General features: G+C 42.3%; 1 protein-coding gene and 1 long non-coding RNA gene across 4 annotated transcripts in view; both read left to right on the top strand.

The window, feature by feature from the left end:
* Nucleotides 1-5,269, top strand: part of LOC138843549 (uncharacterized) — a 33,185-nt gene extending 27,916 nt beyond the window's left edge. Inside the window, exon 2 of the long non-coding RNA XR_011378387.1 lies at nucleotides 994-5,269. This is a non-coding gene — a long non-coding RNA (uncharacterized lncRNA). The remainder of the gene's footprint in view (nucleotides 1-993) is intronic.
* FRAS1 (Fraser extracellular matrix complex subunit 1) overlaps nucleotides 1-22,989 on the top strand; it is a 499,229-nt gene that overhangs the window by 40,582 nt on the left and 435,658 nt on the right. The gene's annotated exons all lie outside the window — the stretch shown is intronic.

Genomic DNA, 22,989 nt, shown 5'->3' with positions numbered 1-22,989 from the left:
TGTAGCCTGGGCCAACCTCGGCTGTCTGTTCTGTAGGCTGCATGACAGTGAGGACCGGCACATGGCAGGCAGTTCCTCGGTGGGAGTGGGGAGTTCTCCGTGGAGCTTTGCAGTGGTCCTCGGGATGCTGTGGGGTTCAACCTCATGGTTGGTGGAGCTGCTGGGTAGGGTAGGTGCTGTTGCCTTCCTCTGGCCGTGTGGGGAAAGCATGTGTTACAAGGTGCCTGAAGGTCAGAGTAACTGCTGCAGATCCAGGCCATGCTAACACAGGCTTGTCCTTCTGTGCACAGCCCAGGGATTCTGTGGCAAAGACGCTGCAGATCCCACAAGGGTGGTTTGTTAGGAGTGAGGATGAGAGCAGAACAACCCAGCAGGCTTTAACCTTTCCTTTTGGTATAGCCAAGTGTCCACAAGAGCTCAGTGAGGTATGAGTAATTCTCATTCCAAGTCCCCTTCTGTTTGACAACACTGGTTTCACCCCCTGGAAATCGTGATCACATTCCTGTTTTGATTGGGAGCACCCGCAAGGAGGGAGCCATCCTCAACCCAGGATCATTAGCAGTGCAACGAGAAGCACTCAAGACACAATAGTTATTCCAAAATGGAAAAATACCAGCTGAAAGCCAAATGCCTGTGCAGGATGCATGGAAAAAAATCAACATTGTAGTAATGGGAGTAGCCAGAGTTTCTAGAAGCTCAGATAGAAAGTGCTAAGGATACACGGAGGGGCATCTCTTTTTACAGCTGTTGCAACTAAGCCACGTTGCTTACATTGAAAGAGAAAAACAGTGTTCATACCACTGTGACAACTGATTATATTTAATAGCTATTCTCATAAAAACCTTATTAAGATTTGCAGAGGGACAGAAGATTAAGTGACTGAGATTAAAATTATTTTTACCTGAATCACAGGTATTTAAAATCTGAACCATTGAATCTGGCATATCTGACCAGATGCTCTCTAACTTTTTATTTTATTTTTTTTTTAATAAGGAACCATCTGCTGGACATGGAGGTGCCTATTAACTTTTCTGGTAGAAAAAGAAATTAACATCCGAAGACACAAAGCCAGTGAATTGTGAAAGAACACAGTTATGAAGACAAAATTAAAAATCCTCTGACACCCTAAGGACCAATTTAAAAGTGTTCTATTTAGAGAAATTCTGTTTGCGAAGCATATATTTTCCGTTATTTCTGTTAAGGTTACTACCAGCAGCAATTTCAGAAGTGCGTTTTAATAGATTCTGTATTATGTTGCACTTAATGGCAATGAGCCCTGGATCTCCGCTCATCTGTTATGGGGCTCAGACCCTGCCCTTCCTACCTCCCCCAACTCTTGATGGGCAGTCTGGGGGTGTCGCAACAGGCTACCTGGAAATCCCTCTGCACATAGAAACATAATTATATCAGTGGGAAAAAATAGTTAAAATTATTTGTGAAGAGTCAAATAGTCTTTTTTTTTTTTTTTTTTGGTAGCTGTAAAACAAATTAGGAAGGCGTGTGCTACTCTATTTTTATAGTTATATATTTACAAAGACCTCTGGATCACACATCATCTCTCATATTAAGGGAAAGATGAAAAAGGAGACTTCAGTGGACTTTGGATAAATTTCTAAAAATGAAAATGTTGGCCAGTACTCTAGTTTAGATATTTTGGTTGTTTGAAGTTGCATAGCTTTTACTTGAGGCAAACTGGGTTAAAGCAGTATGCAAAACTCTTTTCCTCTACATTGGGTTAAATAGATCTTTGTATGCTTAGCTTAAAAAGTTCTAAAATTAGAATTTTTCTGACTTTTATCTATAATAGAATCTTAATGAGGAACGTTCTACTATACACTGTGTCATTGACACTCTCTTTTTTTATGTGTGAAAATCTTGCTGAGTTGAGAGTTGGCCTTGCATAAAGAAAGATGTGTAATTAATTATTGCATAGTCAATGCTTAACCAACTAAAACAGATCCTTTGCAAAAACTTTAACTGAACTTGTTTCTGTACAAAGTTCTAGATAGTAGTACCTTGTGCTCTGGTGTTCTGGGATCTAAGTTTATCCTGGTGCTTATATGTAGTAGTTGTTGGCCTTTGGGTAAGTTACAGAAGACCTATGCCTTGATTCTGCATCTGTAAAATGGGGTGATAATAGTGCTTAACTCATGGGGCCAGCTGGGAACCAAATGAGTTAATATATTTAGTATATTATTTACTGAAAAATGAGCCTTCAATAAATTATTACTTTATAGTCTCCTTAGAGTTAATACCTAGACTCAGAAGAAATAAGACTGAATTGAAAATATTCTATAATCTACATTATTCATTAATTTTTTGAAGACATCATTTATTACTTACATTGTAATGTTTTTTTCTTACCAATTAATACTGAATTACAGACCTAAGTTCAGGCAATAAAAGTATTTGTTCTTAATTTCCTTCATAGTTTCAAATTAAAAACTTTAATTGTGACCCAATATCTTTTCTTGAAATCTACCTGAAGTTTTTGGAAGAACACATGGAGCAATCTCTTTAGGTAACTTTTACCTTTATTTGAAAAGTTTGTTTTCCTTCTGAAATTGGTAGTAATTAAATACCACAGTGAAAACACAGCTGCTAGTTTCTTTAACGACGACACATATCAAAGAGATTCCTGTTTTGCTTATTAGTCTGTGTTGGTTATGGTCTGTAGTTACACCAGCCATGAATAATTTACATGTGTGTTCATAGCCTTAGCTGCTGGAAGCAAACATGGATGTGGAAAGCTAGTGAGAATGAGAGCAGGGTGGGGGAGGAAAAAGAGGGTGGGTGGCAATTTATTATAAAAATGTCTTGTCAACACTTACTCATCCGCATAATGAAAAAAACTCTAGGGTATGGAATCAGAAGATGTTCCTAATTGGTTATTTGAATTTAGGCAAATGTCAGTTTCTCTGAAGCTGGTTGCTTCATTTTTAGAGTGGGGATGAGGGCGGTGCTTAGTCCCTGGTCGCTGTGGAGCCCACACCATTCTGTCATAATTGTAACTGCAGCCTGCAGCATTCTTCCGTGCAGTGCTCTCTGCATTATGGACGTCCTCACGTTTGATCTTCTCTAGAGCCCTCTGAGGTAGCTACAGTCACCATTCCCCTTTATGGAAGGATGGACTTGGGGAAGGAAGGGAGCATTTTCAAGGTCCCACTGGAAGTAGCAGAGCCAGACTTAGACCTGGTCTGCCCAACCCCAAGGTCAGCCTGCTTGGCCTCCATAACCTTCATAAGTCTTCCAGTGACCAGGAAAGCTTCGCTTCTATGGTTCAGCACTTGGAGTGTTCAGAAAAAGAATGTATGCATTTCCATAATGACTTTATTTTGCAGTTTTGTATTGTATTCTGTTGCAAGGACCTGTGGTCCCTTGTTTTTCTCAGAGCAATGTAGCAGTTGGTTCAGAATCAGATCACTGTCTTACTCTCTAGGTATCTATGTATTTATCTACCTATATCTAACAATGTTGTAGGGGAACCACAGAGAGACTCCTAGATAATGACCTTGAAATCACCCAGTTCAATTGTGGATAGTACTTACTGTCTCACTGATGCCATTGTCCTCTAGGTTAAACCATCCCTGCACATTAGCCTGTTAAAATTTTCCAGTTGTGATATGAAATGGGTTCCATTTAAGTTTGCTTATATTTAGGAATTTTGCTTGGTTTCCTTGGGAGTTAAACATGTGCCAGCTTAATCTGTGAAGCCAGAAAGAAAGGAATTGACATTTTGGTCTCCATTCTGCAGGAATAACACAGTGTAAGATCATGACTCTCTTTCCATGACTGGCACCTTCACCAGGAAACATTTTTTAAAATCACAATGAAAGCATCCTAATAACTGTAAATAAAGAAATACTGAACACTTGTCTGATTGATCTGAGAGATCTTTATTTCAAATTTAAGAGTGTTGAAGCTTTTCTAGGAGAAGAAATTATTTTTTTCATTTTCAATTATCTCTATATACAGAAGATTGATTTAGCATATATTAAGTAAAGATTTCATCAGTTTGCACCCACACAGAAGCACAAAGTGTAAAATAGTTTCAGTACTAGTTATAGCATTACTTCACATTGAACAACACATTAAGGACAGAGATCCCACATGAGGAGTAAGTACACAGTGACTCCTGTTGTTGACTTAACAATTTGACACTCTTGTTTATGGCGTCAGTAATCTCCCAAGGCTTAAGTCATGAGTTGCCAAGGCTATGGAAGCCTCTTGAGTTCGCCAACTTCAATCTTATTCCAACACGGTCCTAGTCAAAGTGGAAGTTCTCTCCTCCCTTCAGAGAAAGGTACCTCCTTCTTTGATGGCCCCGTTCTTTCCACTGGGCTCTCACTCACAGAGATCTTTCATTTAGGTCTTTTATTTTTTTTTCCAGAGTGTTTTGGCTTTCCATGCCTAAAATACTCTAAGAGAAGAAATTCTATGTTCAAGTAGTTGTATCTGTCTTTGTTAGGTTTTATTCAAATAATGAAAGCTTCATTGTAGGGAAAAAGACTATTTCCAGATGGCATAGTGTATCAAGAGTTCTAAAAATTTATTTTTAATCTATATATTTGGAAGTTGTAGCGTATTTTTCCAACAAAAGAGTTCCTAAAAGCTGGATTGATCCATTTAATGCTTGATCAACTCTCACTACTGTATTATCTTGGTCTTAATCCTGGGAGTAAGGGAATGTTGTGGGCTTGACTGCATCCTTCCACATTCTAGCATTGAAGCCCTAACCCCCACAGTCTCTCACAAAATGCCGTATGTGGAGGTAGCCTCACTAAAGAGGGAATTAAGGTAAAATGAAGTCCTGTGGTTGAGCCTGGTGTCCTTATAAGAAAAGATTAAGAAACAGGGGTGTGTGCTGTCTATTCCTTTCTGTCTGTAACTCTGCCGTTCAAATAGATAAAAATGTAAACAATTGGGGGGGGCAACCTTGTTGCCAGCAGGTTGAGCTACCACCTGTGACAATGCCGGCATTTCATTTAGCACTGGTTCATGTCCTGGTTGCTCCACTTCCAATGCAGCTCCCTGCTAATGCACCTGGGAAAGCAGCAGAGGATGACCCAAGTGCTTGGGCCCCTTCACCCACATGGGAGCCCTGGATGAAGCTCCTGGCCCCTGTCTTTGGCTTGGCCCAGCCCAGACTGTTGAGTGGTGATTCAGGGAGTGAACCAGTGGATGGAAGATCTCTATGTATGTCTCTTCCTTTCTCTCCATAACTGTCTTTCAAATAAGTAAATAAAATCTTCATAAAAAAATAAAAAGAAACCCGGGGTACACGGAAGAAAGACCATGGGAAGAGTGGACGAAGATGATCTTCTGCAGACCAAAGAGAGAGTCCTCAGAAGAAACCAGCCCTGCCAGCACCTTGATTATGGATTTCTCGCGTCTCGGATTGCGAGGAAATCAATGTCGTTGGTTTAAGCTATTTGGTCTGGCACTTGGTTATGGCAGCCATGGCAGACGAATTTGGGGACTGTGTGGTGTCAAAAGAGTGGACCTGGTTTTCTGTTAACTCTGCAAACAGGAGAAGTTTGTCTTGAGTCTTTGGCCTTTTGTTAAATCTGGCTCCTTTTTCCCTTGTCTTCTTGCTAATGTGTTGCCACTGTACCCCTCCTCCTAAACATGTTGTGTTGGGCAGGATCTGGACACTCCAGATGCAGTTAGGAACAATGGATGTGAAAGCCTCGGGCCCAATTCTCACCCCTGAGCCACTGATGGCCCCTCAGTTCCCTAAACAGGAGCTCCGTGCAGGCACGGGCTTCCGTGACCAGCCTGTTCTCAGAGGCAGGAATAGACTGTGACACGGGTAATTGACTTCACTTCATGTTCCTGGGTGAATATCCTGTTTTAGAAGCCAGAGTTAAACCTGAATGAATCTTTACTTTGGGAATTGTAGGCACTGTAAGCAGGCAGAGCAGAACCTCTCCAGTGTTCAGGAAATGGGGTCCCTTTTTGTGGTTGGGGTAACAGTGGAGCCTTGAGAGCTTGCTCCTAGCACCTGCCTGCTCTAGTGTTTACAGTTGCCTCTCTGTCTGATTCTGCACCAACAGTCTGAAATCTCTTTATGGCTTCGGTTTGGAGGGCTCCCCTGGCACTCCAATCTGTAGCTCAGCTTTCAGGGCGAGCAGGAGGCTGCAGGTCGTGGGGAAAGAGACGGATGTCTTTTGTGCATGGGGTCCATTCACAAGATGAGGGAGAATTCTAATTTATTTGTGAGGGAAAGAGGGATGGTGGGAGGGAGAGAGAAGAAAGATGTGCACTGCCATCTGCTAGTTCACTCCCAGATGCCTGTAACTGCCAAGACTGGCCCAGGCTGAGGCCAGGAACCAGAAACTCTGTCCAGGTCTCCCATGTGGGTGTCGGACAGCCACCTACTTGTGTCATCACCTGCTGCCTGCCAGGGTCTACACCAGCTGGAAGCTAGAATCAGGATCTAGAGCTAGGAAAATCAGATCTGGCACTCCAGGGGCCGGCGCTGTGGCATAGTGGGTTAAGCTGTGGCCTGTAGTGCCAGCATCTCATATGGCCACTGGTTAGAGCCCTGGCTGCTCCACTTCTGATCCAGCTCTCTGCTGTGGCCTGGGAAAGCATTAGAGGATGGCCCAGGTCCTTGGGCCCCTGTTCCCACTTGGGGGACCTGGAAGAAGCTCCTGGATCCTGGCTTTGGATCAGAGCAGCTCCGGCTGTTGAGACCAACTGGGGAGTGAACTAGCAAATGGAAGACCTCTCTCTCTCTCTCTGCCTCTCCTTCTCTCTCTCTCTCTAACTCTGACTTTCAAATAAATAAATAAATCTTTAAAGAAAAGAAGATCTGGCACTACTATATGGGGCATGGGTGTGTTAACCAGCATCTTAACTACTCGTCCAAATGCCTACCCCTATAACTTATTTTTATCTGATCACATGTGTATGCCGTACTGGAAGTAGATAGTGTGAAATGTAGGAAGGGGAACAACTAAATTTGGAGTGCTTCTATAACTGGTCTTCTAGACAGACATATTGTTGGAGGCTGACAGCAGACTCCAAGCACTCCTGTTGTCCCTGCCACCATTCCAGCCTCCCCTCCACCTTCACAATCCTTTGTGGTCAACCATGGGAAAGATGGGGAAAAGGGACATGAGACAGATGATGTAAATTAAAAAATTTTATTTATCCAATGAGCCCTTCTATAGCACTTACTATGTTTCAGGTGCTGCTCCAAGTGCCTCTTAGATATTCATTCATTCATCCATCATCTTTATCCCTGTTCCCTAGGAGAAACTGACCAGAGGGTTTCTTGCTCCAGGTCACACAGCAAGCACATGGAGAATGGGGATTTGGATCCCCAAGCGTGTGGTTCCATAGGACTCCTTGGAGGGGGCTTGGAAAGGAATCGCAGGGGTGGGAGAGAGACATGGGACAGAAATCAGGCCCAATTTGGCTAGAAATTGAGGAAAATGCCTTGTTACTCCATTGAACTGATTCCTAATTCATGCCTTTTTTTTTTTTTTTTTTTTTGGCAGGTAGAGTTATAGACAGACAGAAAGGTCTTCGTTCCGTTGGTTCACTCCCCAAATGGCCGCTATGGCTGGTGCTGCGCCAATCCTAAGCCAGGAGCTGGGTGCTTCCTCCCAGTCTCCTATGTGGGTGCAGGGCCCAAGCACTTGGGCCATCCTCCGCTGCCCTCCTGGGCCACAGCAGAGAGCTCGACTGGAAGAGGAGCAGCCGGGACTAGTACCTGGAGCCCCAACCGGGACTAGAACCCGGGGTGCTGGCACTGCAGGCAGAGGATTAGCCAAGTGAGCCACGTCGCCGGCCCTAATTCATGCTGTTTCATAGCCCTCGTCCCTTGTCACTGACGTCAACACTGCAGTGACCTTACAGGAGGCTGGGTTTCTTGAGGGACCAGAAAACAAATATCCTTAGAAGGAATTTGTTCTGGAGGCTGGAGGAGAGCGAGGTGGTCCCTGCCCATGGGAAGGGTAGGGTTGGTTTAGTCAGTATCCCTAGATAATACATGGATTCTCTTGTGTGTTCTTTAACAAATGGAGGGGATACTATCTCTCCTATTTTCAAGGTTCTTGTGAAGATAAAACAAGAAATAGAGCATGGAGCTTGAAGTTGGAAAGCTGCAAGCTCGCCAAATTCAATATTTCCCACACAACTCAGTTTTTTTCAGATGAGGGTAAGGAAATCAAACATAGGCTGTAGTTAGAAAACCACTGTTCTGTTCTAAATATGAGACCGTTCAGGCAGAGAGACAGTCAGTACCTATCCTGCTGTTGATCAGTGTGTTCTCTCTGAAGGCTGTGTCCCCATGAAGACTCTCGGAAGAGTTAAAAGTACCTCTCAAAGTAAGCACGTTGCTTTAGGAATACCTACTTTATTGAATACTTACGATGTCCTGGACAGAGACAGGTTCACAAGTGTGTGATTTGTGCAGTTGCACAAGCTCTACCCTTAGAAGGGCCCTGCTCTTGATTTCATGGTCTGCTTTTGCCATCTTGAAATTCTTTGTGGTTTTTGAACAAGATACCTGTGACTTTATCCTATGATGGGCCTCACAAATTACGCAGCTGATACTCGCTCCTGGTGTTAGATATTTGTATCTATATAGAGAATGATTTAAAATTGTATTTTTGTATATAAAATTAGACAGCTGACCCTGGCTCTTGTTGTGTTTCAGATACACACACGTACATATACATACACACAATCATTTTTGGAGTTTTCAAAAAAGTTAATGGAAGATATATATTATGAAAAAACTGCATAGATTTCAAAACTTTTTTGTGCCAAAATAAACTATAATTTAATTTCCCATGAACTTTTAAAAGGAATACTCATATGTGTGTGTGTGTATATATACACACACATACATGTGTGCACACACACATTATATATATATATATATATATATATATATATATATATATATATATAAGACTCACAATCACCTTCTAAGTAAGGTTGGAATGGGGACCCTAGGTGAGAAGCTCACTGTCTTTCTAGTTAATATCAGGGCTTGACCACAGAAAGACTGTGCTGGGGAAAGAGATAAGAGGCTAATGTAAATATTTGTTTTGGGGGTAAAGAATGTAAGAGCTGTTTACTGGCCACCATTGAACATTTAAAAATGTTCTTTGTTTTTAGATGGATAACATGAACTTTTCTCTTTCTCTTTTTAGCAATAGTTTGGTATCTCACTGATTTATGTAGTACCTTACTTTGCACATCTGGTGGCTGACCCAGCAAATGTGATTTTGTTTTCTTTGTGGAAGGAGAAGCTAAGAAAAAATTGGAAAAAACAAAACAAAAAACTTGTTTTAGTTCGGGTTGTGAAATTGAAAGTAAGTTTAGGATTCAAACTCCCTTATGCTTGCTTTTGTTTCAACACACAGTTCATGTTTTTCTTTATTTTTTCACATATGGCCATAAAACAACATAGCGCTTTTGGAATTGTTTTGATGATGAAAGTCGTAGGAGTAGAAAATACAATTACTTGGTCTTCCTATGTTCAGTATGAGTCAGTAAGTGTCCAAGACTTTATGTTTGGTTTCCTTTACCTCTCATTTTTAACATTTTTCCATCTGAAGTGTTAGGGAATTCTTTTTAAGATTTATTTTTTTATTTATTTGAAAGGCAGAGTTAGAGGAGGAGAGACAGAGAGAGAGAGATCCTCCATCCACTGTTCAACTGCCCAAATGGCCACAATGACTAGGCTGGGCCAGGCTGATGCCAGGAGCCAGGAGCTTCATCCAGATCTCCCATGTGGGTGCAGGGGCCTAAGCACTGGGCCATCCTCCCCTGCTTTCCCAGGCCATAGCAGAGAGCTGGATCGGAAGAGGAGCAGCCAGGCCTCAAACTGTTGCTGGTGCCCGTATGGATGCCAGCGGTACAGGCGGAGGCCCAACCTGCCATGCCACAATGCCGGCCCCTAGAGAATTCTTTTTGATTACTTGGGTAGAAAACAGCAATTTTCTATCTAGAGAAAATTCTTAAAGAAGTCAGGATTTCTGGGCCTGATATTCTTGGAGAATCTTATAGCCCAAGTTCTAATAACATTTTATATTTACATAGTATTTTTTAGTGTGTAATTGTTTTCATATTTGTTATGGAAAGAAGGATAAGATAGAGTATACAGAGAATGTTAAATTCTGACAAAACACGAAGAAGAATACTAAATGAGGCTTCCATATCAAGAAACAAGCTAAGTAAGTGTCCATAAGGGCAGGTACTACACAGAATTTAGGAGTGCAATTAAATTTTATTTATCTGAAAGGTAGTGAGATGATAGGGGGAAGGAGAGAGAGCTTCCATTTCCTAGTTTACTCCTCAAATGCCCATAACAGCCTGGGCTAAGCAAGACTGAAGCCTGGAGCTGGTAACTGCAGTACCAGGAACATGCATGGCAGGAACCCAAGTGCTTGGACCGTGATGTGCTCCTTCCCAGGCACCTTAGCAGAAAGCTGGACAGGAGGCTCTGAGTAGACGTGACTCAAACCAGGCACTCCGATATGGGTTGCAGGCATCCTGAGCAGTGACTGGAACCACTGCACCACAGTACCTGTCCTAGGAGAGCAATTTTGCATTCTGCTAATGTCCATTGGTTCCTTTTATTCATCTAGCCAATATTCACTGAAGCTCTCAAATTAGAAACTAAAGTCAACCCTGTATGAGTACCCCAAATTAGACTGCAGTGACTCTCTACCAACACCTAAAATGGCAGATCTGTGGCAATACCATTTTCTAATTTGAATGGTACAATTTCAAAATACCTAACTGATTAGATTTCTTTGCTAAAGATAGAATATGTTGATTTTTTGAAAGAAAAAAAGAACAAGGGAAATTGGAACAATTACATTTTGCAGGCAAGCTATTGAACACACATCCTTGGAGACTTCTCAGAAAAGAAAGCCATTTGCAAGGGACCACCAGAGCACTTCTGGGACACAGAGCACAGAACGCCTCCCCATTGCTTAATCCTCACCTAAGTCCTTGAAAACTCAATTAGGGAAGTTCATGCCCAGAATCTGTCAGACAGGTTGTAACCAGAGAGTGCTAATGGCTTAATTCTTTAGTTATCAAAATGTCACTTCATATTAAATGAATGAACAGTAAGTACCCATATGCTAATTGGATTTATTCCTTACATGTTGGTTGGGATCATTATCACATTGAGTGTGAACTTTATTGAGTGACTCTACAAATTCCCCTTCATTCTGCATGTTAGGGTGGCATTGGTACCCACCGCCTTCAGGGGTGTCTGAACTTGTAGCTAAGTGGGATAAAGTAAAAACTGAAAGTTCAAGCTGCAAAGTTGAAGAATTTGTGTAAGTCAAATATATAGTGAGGGCCGCTGTAAAGATTTTATTCCCTTGAGATGGAAGCTACTGCATTACTGTAGGTTTCTCCCCACCATACATGTCTGGATTTATTGCAGCATAAACGAGTGCATTGACCCCTGTTTCAAATCTGTGGGAAGAAGGAAAAAGGGTACAATAGCTTCATCTAGAGTGCAAATAAGAAAGGAAGTTGGCTATTCAACAATTTTCCTGTTCTTTTTTCATTGTTATTTATTTTTTAAAGGTTTTATTTATTCTTTTGAGAAGTGGAGTTACAGAGAGGGAGAGACAGAGAATCTTCCGTCCGCTGGTTTACTCCCCAAATGGCTGCAATGGCCAGAGCTGGGCTGATCCGAAGCCGGGAGCCAGGAGCCTCTTCTAGGTCTCCATGTAAGTGCAGGGGTCCAAGGACTTGGGCCATCTTCCACTGCTTTCCCAGGCCACAGCAGAGAGCTGGATCAGAAGAGAAGCAACCAGGACACAAACTGGTGCCTGTTTGGGATGCCGGTGCCACAGGTGGAAGCCTAGCCTACTATGCCACAGTGCCGGTCCCAACTTTCCTGTTCTTTAAACTGAGGACAAACACATCTACATTTGCATCTCATCCATAGGATAGCACCTCACTTTCAGAAAAGGTGTGGGGGGTGTGGCTTCACCTTTCGCATCTGAATAGCCCAAGATCCCCCTCTGCAAATGGTGGAGTCAACGGGAGCCCGGGAAGCAGCTCCTTGGTTCCTAGTGAACGGTTTTCTCTGCTTCTCTCTTTACAGAAAGGCAAATAAGAGGTACCTTGGCTGTGGGGGAGCTATGAGGAAAGCCATTGAACCCAGCCTCAAATCCGTAAATGGATGGGTGTTTAGACTTCTGATATTATCTCCTGTAGGTGCTTATTTAGTGGATGCACTGTTAGTTTCGGGAGACACTTGCCAGCCAATTTGAATTGTTAAAGAATTTGACATTCTTAGTATGCATTTCCCTGTGTTTTACTGTGCTGGGAGTCTGACAGCCTGGAAGTGGTTCAGTTCCCTCTTGCTTTGTGAGAGGGCATCCTTGGTGGCTGTCGCATTAGGTGTTCCTGTGGAGGTTACCGCTCTAGCCCATTGATTCTTTATTTCCTTCCCCAGAGATGGCGTGGCAGAGGTGGGGATCTGGGGAAGGATGTGCCTTGGTAAAGGGTCTTGTGTCACCATCTGCGTGGTCTTAAAGTCTGTGCCCCCGCCCCCCCCCCCCCCATTCCTATGTTGCAACCCTCGTCCTCAAGGAGGTGATGTCAGAAGGTGGCGCACCCTGAGGTGATTGGGTTTGAGGGAAGCCTGTTCTTCCTTATGAAGACACAGAGGAAGGGACGTCCATGAGAGAGTGGCCCCTCAGCAGTTGCCACACCAGTTGGTGTCTTAAACATGGTCTTCCCAGCCTGCAGAACTGTGAGAAAAAAAATCTCTGTCTGGAAGCTACTCAGTCTAAGGAATTCTGTTACACCGAGACGTGGTTCTTCACCTTAGCTTTGAGCTCGTTAGGGCTGGTGGAATGGACCCAGTCTATCTCCCTGTAGTCGGCGTGCAGGGAGACCAGCTAGCGTGCCTCGAGCTCATTTAGCCCAGCACCCACAGTGTCTACCTCCTGCCTCACTAAAAGCCGTGACTATGTTTTAACATCTTGCCACACTTCTTCTGGAAGTGTCTGTGGCAACCTTGACATTAAACACAAGGCAAAAATAAATGTTTTAAGAATAAATCTGAACAGAAACTCCTTGAGGCACTGCTCCTATTTTCAGGTGAGCCGAGTTATCACCAGACTCAACTCAGTTCCTTTGGCCATCTTAATGCTAACATGTTTGCCCCATAATGTGCACATAAGTTTATTTAGTGTTAAGCTAGCAAAGGGCTGGAGATAATAAGTCAGAAACACAACCTTGGCAGAACAGAGTGAAAGGAGAGATCTGATGCTGCTCACTAAGACTTTCTTCTGTTGAACTGCAAGGTACAGACACAATCGATCTTATCTGTATGTAGCTCAGACCATTGTCTTTATTCAGTTCGATGAATGAGGCTGATCTTGCTGGTAAGACTACATAATTCACTGTATGAACTTTTTGGGCTTCTTTTTTTTTAACTTTTATTTAGTAAATATAAATTTCCCAAGTAGAGTTTATGGATTACAATGGCTTTCCCCCCCCCATAACTTCCCTCCCACCTGCAACCCTCCCATTCACATCAAGATTCATTTTCTTTATATACAGAAGATCAATTTAGCATATATTAATTAAAGATTTTATCAGTTTGCACCCACATAGAACATAAAGTGTAAAATGCTGTTTGAGTACTAGTTATAGCATTACTTCACATTGAACAACACATTAAGGACAGAGATCCTACATGAAGAGTAAGTGCACAGTGACTCCTGTTGTTGACTTAACAATTTGACACTCTTGTTTATGGTGTCAGTAGGCTCTTGTCATGAGTTTCCAAGGCTATGGAAGCCTTTTGAGTTCGCCGACTTCGATCTTATTCATACAGGGTCCTAGTCAAAGTGGAAGTTCTCTCCTCCCTTCAGAGAAAGGTACCACCTTCTTTGATGGCCTGTTCTTTCTACTGGGATACTGGGATCTCACTCGCAGAGATCTTTCATTTAGGTCTTTTTTTTTCCAGAATGTCTTGGCTTTCCATGCCTAAAATACTCTCAAGGGCTCTTCAGCCTGATCCAAATGCCTTAATGGCTGATTCTGAGGCCAGAGTGCTGTTTAGGACATCTGCCATTCTATGAGTCTGCTGTGTATCCTGCTTCCCATGTTGGCTTGTTCTCTCCCTTTTTGATTCTATCAGTATTAGCAGACTAGTCTTGTTTATGTGATCCCTTTGACTCTTAGACCTGTCAGTATGATCAATTGTGAACTGAAATTGATCACCTGGACTAGTGAGATGGCATTGGTACATGCCACCTTGATGGGATTGTATTGGAATCCCCTGGCACATTTCTAACTCCACCATTTGGGGCAAATCAGCTTGAGCATGTCCCAAATTGTACAATCTCCTCCCTCTCTTATTCCCACTCTTGTATTTAACAGAGATCACTTTTCAGTTAAATTTAAACACCTAAGAATAATTGTGCATTAATTACAGAGTTCAACCAATAGTATTAAGTAGAACAAAAAAAATACTAAGAGGGATAACGTATTAAGTTGTTCATCAACAGTCAGGGCAAGGGCTGATCAAGTCACCGTTTCTCATAGTGTTCATTTCACTCTAACAGGTTTCCTTTTTGGTGCTCAGTTAGTTGTCACCGATCAGGGAGAACATATGATATTTGTCCCTTTTTTGGGACTGGCTTAATTCACTCAGCATGATGTGTTCCAGATTCCTCCATTTTGTTGCAAATGACTGGATTTCACTTTTTTTATTGCTGTATAGTATTCTATAGAGTACATGTCCCATAATTTCTTCATCCAGTCTACTGTTGATGGGCATTTGGGTTATTCCAGGTCTTAGCTATTGTGAATTGAGTTGCAATAAACATTAAGGTGCAGATAGCTCTTTTATTTGCAAATTTAATTTCCTTTGGGTAAATTCCAAGGGGTGGGATGGCTGGGTTGGATGGTAGGGTTATATTCAGGTTTCTGAGGAATCTCCAGACTGACTTCCATAGTGGTTTAACCAGTTTGCATTCCCACCAACAGTGGGTTAGTGTCCCTTTTTCCCCACATCCTCGCCAGCATCTGTTATTGGGAGATTTCTGTATGTGAGCCATTCTAACCGTGGTGAGGTGAAACCTCATTGTGGTTTTGATTTGCATTTCCCTGGTTGCTTGTGATCCTAAGCATTTTTTCACGTGTCTGTTGGCCACTTGGATTTCCTCTTTTGAAAAAATCTATTGAGGTCCTTGGCCCATCTCTTAAGTGGGTTGTTTGTTTTGATGTTGTGGAGTTTCTTGATCTCTTTGTAGATTCTGGTTATTAACCCTTAATCTGTTGCATAGTTTGCAAATATTTTTTCCCATTCTGTCGTTTGCCTCTTCACTTTCCTGACTGTTTCTTTTGCAGTACAGAAACTTCTCAGTTTGATGCAATCCCAAATGTTAATTTTGAATTTGACTGCCTGTGCCTCTGAGGTCTTTTCCAAGAAGTCTTCACCTGTGCCAATATCTTGCAGGGTTTCTCCAATGTTCTCTAATAGTTTGATGGTGTTGGTTAGTAGATTTAGGTCTTTAATCCATGTTGAGTGGATTTTTGTGAAGGTGAAAGGTAGGGGTCTTGCTTCATGCTTCTGTTGTGATTTCTCTTTTGATTTCTTCTATGACCCAGTGTTCATTCAGGAGCATGTTGTTCAGTCTCCATGTGTTTGCACATGCCCTAGGGATTCCTGAGTTGCTAATTTCCAACTTCTTTCTACTGTGGTCTAAGAAGCTGCATGGTATGATTCTAATTCTTTTGAATTTGCTGAGACTTGCTTTATGGCCTAGTATGTGGTCCATCCTAGAGAAGGTTCCATGTACTGCTGAGAAGAATGTAAATTATTTAAGTGTAGGATGAAAAGTTCTGTAGATATTTGTTAGATCCATTTGGGCTATAGTGTCATTTAAGTCTACTATTTCCTGTTAATCTTCTGTCTGGTTGATCTGTCTATTTCTGAGAGTGGAGTATTGAAGTCCCCCAGTACTATTGTATTAAATTCTAAGTCCCCCTTTAAGTCTCTTAACATATCTTTTAAATAAACTGGTGCCCTGTAATTAGGTGCATATACATTGATAATCGTTATATCTTCCTGTTGAATTGAACCCTTAATCATTATATAGTGCCCCTCTTCATCTCTCTTAACAGTTTTTGTGTTAAAGTTTATTTTGTCTGATATTAAGATGGCTACACCCACTCTTTTTTCATTTCTGTTGGCATGGTATATGTTTTTCCAGCCTTTCACTTTCAGTCTGCATGCATTTTTGTTGGAAAGATGTGTTTCTTGTAAGCAGCAAATAGACGGGTTTTGTTCCTTAACCCATTCAGCCAATCTGTGTCTTTCAACTGGAGAGTTGAGGCCATTAACATTCAATGTGACTATTGATAAATAGTAACTTTGCCCTGTCATTTTCCCAAAGATATTTTCTAATATATGCTTTGAACTTCCTGTGATCTTTTGCTGTGAGATTTCCTTCCTTTACCTTCTTTCATATTGATGTCTGTGTTTCTCTGTTTCTGTGTGTAACACATCTTTAAGCGACTTTTGCAGGGCTGGACGAATGGCGACAAATTCTTTCAATTTCTGTTTGCTACGAAAGGTCTTTATTTCACCTTCATTCACAAATGAGAGCTTTGCAGGATATAATATTCTGGGCTGGCAGTTTTTCTCTCTTAGTACCTTGACTATGTCTCGCCATTCCCTCCTAGCCTGTAGGGTTTCTGATGAGAAGTCAGTTGTGAGTCTAATTGGAGATCCTCTGAGAGTAATCTGATGTTTATCTCTTGTACATTTTAGAATCTTTTCTTTATGTTTCACTGTGGTGAGTTTAATTACAACGTGTCATGGTGAGGATCTCTTTTGGTCATGTTTACTAGGGTTTCTATGAGCTTCCTGTACTAGAATGTCTCTGTTCTTCTCCAAACCTGGGAAGTTCTCTGCTAGTATTTCACTAAAAAGGCCTTCTAATTCTTTCTCCCTCTCCATGCCTTCAGGAACTCCTAGAACTCGAATGTTGGTTTTTTTAATAGTATCCTGTAGGTTCCCGACAATATTTTTTAGATTTCTAATTTCCTCTTCTTTTCTTTGGTTTGACTGTATACTTTCCTGTGCTCTGTCTCCTAAGTCTGATATTCTCTCTTCTGCTTCACTGACTCTGTTTTTAAGGCTCTCTAATGTGTTTGTCATTTGATCTATTGAGTTCTTCATTTCATTTTGATTTTTCTTCACTATCACACTTTCCATTTCTACTAGTTTCTATATTTCATTTTGATTCCGCCTTAAGATTTCATTTTCATGAGAGAGATTTTCTATCCTGTGCAGTAAGGATTTCTGTAGCTCAAGCATTTATTTTTGGAAAATTTCTAAATGTTCTTATTATAAATTTTTTGAAATTGGTATCTTGTATTTCTTCCATTTCATCATCTTCATAATCTTGGCTTGGGGTGTCTTGTTCATTTGGGGGTATCATAATGTCTTCCTTGTTCTTGTTTCCTCGGTTTCTGCATTTGTTGCTTGGTATTATGGAGATATTCGTTGGCTTCTTCTTCCCTCACTGTGGTGTTTTTTCTTGTTATACTATGACTGTATTAAGTGGACTGTCTGCTTTTGGAGGAGCCTTAGAGGCTTGAGATGGGTGTGGCCAGAGAGCTCTGTTTGGTTCTTCAGGGTTAAGAGTGTGCCAAAAGTGACACACCCAGGTTAGGCGTGTTCTCTCTCTCTCTCTCTCTCTCTCTCTCTCTCTCTCTCTCTCTTTTGATTCAGAAAGGAAGTAATTCCGCACAGCTGAGCAGAATTGAAGGTAGTCAGCTTCCAATCTCTGGCTCCTCCTGTTGCAGCACTGGTGCATAGATTCTGTGGCTGGTGTCCCGAGCTGTGGGTGCCCATGCCCTCCACGCAGGTCCACCATGAATCACTAGATTCAGAAGAGTTTCCTCTGCTGTCTGTTCCCCAACTCTTCCTTGAACCTGCAGTATCTCCACTTTTATTAAACTGTCTCTTCCCAGACCATCAGTGTGTGCCCTTCCTATTCGGCCATCTTGCTGGACTCCTGGGCTTCTTAATGACTTCATCCTTCTATGGGTTCTTTGGGAAATAGGGAAAAGTGGATTAGAGTTTGTTCACTCAGTTGGTTCAGTAGAAATTCTTTGCATGGCTGGTGTATCCACCAGGCTAGGTGCTGGTGGGGATAGAGATGAAAGCCATTGTTTGTCTTCAACAAACTTACAGTTAGTATAGAGGACTTTATAACTAAATGGGGAGAAGAAAATCCTTAACACATTAAACAATTAGATATGTTTCAAAATTGTACCTTTGTACCGTAGCATTTTTCTCTTAAAATCCTGAAATGTTTTATATTGCCATAATTTTATAATAAAATGAAGGTTAATCTTAAATCTAAGATGTTCAGCCTAAGCTTGCTTTGTATTGCCTTTCTCCATTGTTTTCTTTTAAAAAAATACTGATTTATTTGAAAGAGAGAGATAGAGGAGACAGATATCTCTCATCTGCTGATTCATTCTCAATTGCCCACAACAGCTGGGGCTGGACCAGGCCAAACCAGCAGCCAGGAACTCCATCTGGGTCTCCCTGTGCATAGGAAGTACCTAAGTACTTGAACTATCTTCTGTTACCTCCTAGGGTTGGCATTAATGAGAAGTTGGATCAAGACAGAGGCCAGGCTGGATCCCAGGCACTTTGATATGAGCAGGGGCATTCCAAGCCCTGACTTAAACCTCTGTATCACAATGCCCATACCCTTTTGATTGTTTTTCTGATTTAAATTGATCATACTCATTTGTTTCTCAGCAGTAGTTTGGCTTTCTTTTCGGTTTTTCTTTTAGATTCTAATTATTTAAAAATCCTGCTGTTCTTCCTGGTATCAGGTGGCTCCCTGTAGATAGCTCCCACTAGTCTGAAAGAGTCCTTACTGTGTTCTGAAAACATAATGTAGGCTTGACTTGGCATAGTCACCTCTGGGGTGTATGTTTAAAGGGAATGTTTGCCTTCCACACCTGCTCTGGACTGTTGGTTTGACTTCACATGTTGTATTTTATAGGGTTATGTACCATGCACCCAGCATCCTCATTTGGGAGTGGTTGATAGGCATCATCATGCAATTCTAGAAATCAGGTTATTCCATGCACGTTGGCTGTGCTTCTCTGTTTCTTCCTCTGCACAACTAAAGGAGCAGTGAAGGGAGAGATACCAGTGGCCTAAGCTCTAAGCAGTTTGGTTGTCCTGCAAGAGGGCTAGTGGAGGAGGCGAGGCTAGGAAATTGGATGGAAGTTGGAAGTTGGATGTACTTGGAGACCTTTATGAATTCACTGTGTGTGTGTGTAACTAGAGATTTTTTTAACATTATTAGACAGAGTTAGACAGTGAGAGAGAGAGACAGAGAAAGGTCTTCGTTCCATTAGCTCACCTCCCAAATGGCTGCTACATCCGGAGCTACGCAGATCCGAAGCCAGGAGGCAGGTGCTTCTTCCTGGTCTCCCATGAGGATGCAGGCGTCCAAGTACTTGGACCATCCTCCACTGCCCTCCCAGGCCACAGCAGAGAGCTGGACTGGAAGAAGAGCAACCGGGACTAGAACTCGGTGCCCATATGGGATGCCGGTGCCATAGGCAGAGGTTTAACCAAGTGAGCCATGGTGCCAGGCTCACTAGAGATTCTCGAGTGTTCCTCACCATCACTTTTGAACATATTAGTCATAACATCAGGGAGCAGCTTTGGAAATAGGGTAACATAGAGATCGTGATAATATAGGAAATCAACACCTTGTGGACTGTAATAGGAGGCTGTGATTTGTAGTGAGGAAAAGTCATGAATAGTTCAGTAGGATAAACACTAAGCATCTGGAACAGCAGGAGAGTGATACGAGAAAAGATGAGCTTTACCTGCACGTCTCTGGATGGCTTTTTTCCTGAATTATAGGCAAAGATCCCAAACCGTAAAACTAATAAGAGAGTGATTTTTTAAAAAGATTTATCTATTCATCTGAAAGGTAGAGTTAGAGAGGGAGAGAGAGGTTGATCTTCCATCTGCTGGTTCACTTCACAAATGACCACAATGTTGGAGCTAGACCAGTCTGAATCCAGAAGCCAGGAGCTTCCTCCAGGCCCAAGCACCTGGGCCTTCCTCCACTATTTCCCAGTCATGTTAGCAGGGAGCTGGATTCGAAGTGGAGCAACTGAGGCTGGAACCAGCACCCATATGGGATGCTGGCATCACAGGGAGAGGCTTTATCTGCTACACCACAGCACGGGCCCCGATAGTTTTTAAAACCACAATAAAAGCAATTTTTGGAATGTTCACATAGCAATTTTGCACTGTATTGACAGTTTGCTAGTCTCCTTTACTTAAGTGAATTATTTTGCCTTTCTGTTTTTCACATAATGCATCTAAATGTTAATTGAATTAGGCATTTAAAGTAAGAATAGAAATATGTAATTTGTATGTGGGCTGCATATTCTTGTGTTTGATCAAAGCTATGTTAGTATTGCCTTATAACAAGCTGTAGAAAAGTCAGGTAGAAGGCTGGCTGAATCAATGATATGATGGAATGGCTTTTGCTAATGTTTGTAGAGGAATCAAATGGTCACTTTGTGTGCATATTTACATTTGGACCTATCCTTTATTATCCATGGATTTGTAGATTGTGGATCTGTAAGTTTATTTTATTATTTTATTTCATTTTTCCACAAACTTTATTTTTATTTCTATTTATTCCCCAGAATCTTTTTATTTAAGGCATACAAACTTCATGCATTTCATAAATACAACTTTAGGAACATAGTGATTCTTCCCACCCTACCTACCCTCTCACCCACATTCCCATTCTTCCTCCTCCTCATGGTTTTATACCTTAGCAGCTCGCATGTTTTTTCTTTAGGTGACTCCTTTTTTTTTCATAACTGCTTCTTGAGGGGTCTGGCTGGAGAAGTGGCCTTGGAAACATTAGCATGCTGTGCAGACAGTTAGATGGAAATCGTTAGCACTTGGTTCTCCAGGCCTGACTTGTGAGACACTTGTGCAAGAGTGGCAGCACCGGATTGTCCTTACCAAAGAGATTGTGCACTTAGTGCAGTTAGGAGATGGCCAAACCACAGCAGCGAAGGGCTCTTCTCAATCGATATTTCTTTCTTTCAACACTTCAATTATATTTTTCATAGTCGCTCACCAAGCTGGCCGCCAGCTGACGTCAGACGTTTGAGAACAGTCGTTCTGAAATTTGGCTTTGTATTGTAGTCAGGATCTGTATTAAAAACTCAGAAATGTTATCCAGCTCCGTGGATGCTAATTCAGTGAGACAGGGGTGGGGTGCTGAATATTTATTTATTTATTTATGGATAGAAAGGTGGGGGAGGGAGAGACCTTCCCTCTGCTGGTTTGCTCCCCAAATGGCTGCAACAGCTAGGTCTGGACGAGGTCGTGGTCACGTGTGAAGGAATTCCATCTCTGGGTCTCCTATGTGGGTGGCATGCCCCTTAATCTTTACTTTTAACAAGTTTCCCAGGTGATGTTGTACTTGGTCCCTGGCCCAGGGCATGGGACCCTCACTTGAGTGAACCTTAGCTATACCAACAGGCTGTAATTGTTGGCTCAGATCATGCCCTCTGGCAGCCTGGGACTGACTACATGGGAGAGGGAACACCTCCTGCTCTCCCGGCTTATCTATTACAGGGAAACAGCATTGTACACAGTGCTTTTCTTTCTGTTTTGCTCCTTGTGCTTTTGTTTTAATCAGACCTGTAGGGAGAATCTTTTCAAGTTATAAATGGGTGGATCTTGCACTCTCAAGAATTTATTGCCGAGGAAGTATTTGAGCAAGGTATGGATAGATTGATTAATTTCTTTGTTTCCAGGGAAACAGTATTTATCTTAGAGTTGAGCGTTTGCTTTCTTTAAAATGTGTACTGATTTCTTCTGACCAACATTTGAGGGTGCTTCAAAGAGTCCATGGAAAGTAGAATTAAAAGTTAAGTTTATTTTATTTCAAATATTTTTTGAAATCCATAATTTTTTATACTATACATTTCCATGAACTTTTAAAAAGTTTTAAAAGATTTATTTATCTATTTATTGAATGGCAGAGTGACACAGAGATCTTCCATCCACTGATTTATTCCCCAAATGGCCACACCAGCTAGGGCTGGACCAGACAGAGGCCAGGAGTGTGAACTCTGTCTGGGTCTCTTACATGGGTGGTTGGAGCCCAGATATTTGGGCCATTATCTACTGCCTTCCCAGGCACATTCACAGGAAGCTGCCTTGGAAGCAGAGCAGCTGGGACTCAAACCAGTGCTCCAATTTGGGAAGCTGGTGTCACAAGCAGTGGCTCAACTCAGTGTGCAACTCTGGATCCTCCATGAACTTTTTTTAGGATTTATTTTTATTTATTTGAAATACAGAGTTACAGAGAAAGAGAGAGAGAGACAGAGAGATTGAGATTGAGATCCTCCATCCACTGGTTCACTCTGCAGATGGCCACAATGGCCAGAGCTGAGCTGATCTGAAGCCAGGAGGTTGGAGCTTCTTCCAAGTCTCCCACATAGGTGCAGGGGCTCAAGAACTTGGGCCATCTTCCATTGCTTTTCCAGGCTATAGCAGAGAGCTGGATCGGAAGTGGAGCAGCTGGGACTAGAACTGGCGCCCATATGGGATGCTGGCGCTGCAGGCTGGGGCTTTAATCCACTGTGCCACAGCACTGGCCCCTCCATGAACTTTTTGAAGACCCTTGCAGCTCACTCCTCTGCAATGGTAGCAACACAGGCAAGAACCATCCATCCTCACCTCAGTTAGCCTATGGGCCTGTTCCGTGTTATGGGTTCATCTAGAAGAGTTGGCTTAGGCTTCAGTCACTGAGCTGCTGCCAGGGACTCAGCAGCCTCCCCCTCGAGCACCCTTGCTTCCCGACGCTCCGTCCCCCCACCTTCCTTCTCCCGCCGCAGCCTTCCGCAGGCCGTTTCCACCAAGGAAAAGGAATCTATCGT

This window comes from Oryctolagus cuniculus, chromosome 8, assembly GCF_964237555.1.
Source record: "Oryctolagus cuniculus chromosome 8, mOryCun1.1, whole genome shotgun sequence".
Classification (NCBI taxonomy): Eukaryota; Metazoa; Chordata; class Mammalia; order Lagomorpha; family Leporidae; genus Oryctolagus; species Oryctolagus cuniculus.
The sequence above is the reverse complement of the archived record's forward strand: the minus strand, read 5'-3'. Positions and strand labels throughout refer to the sequence as shown.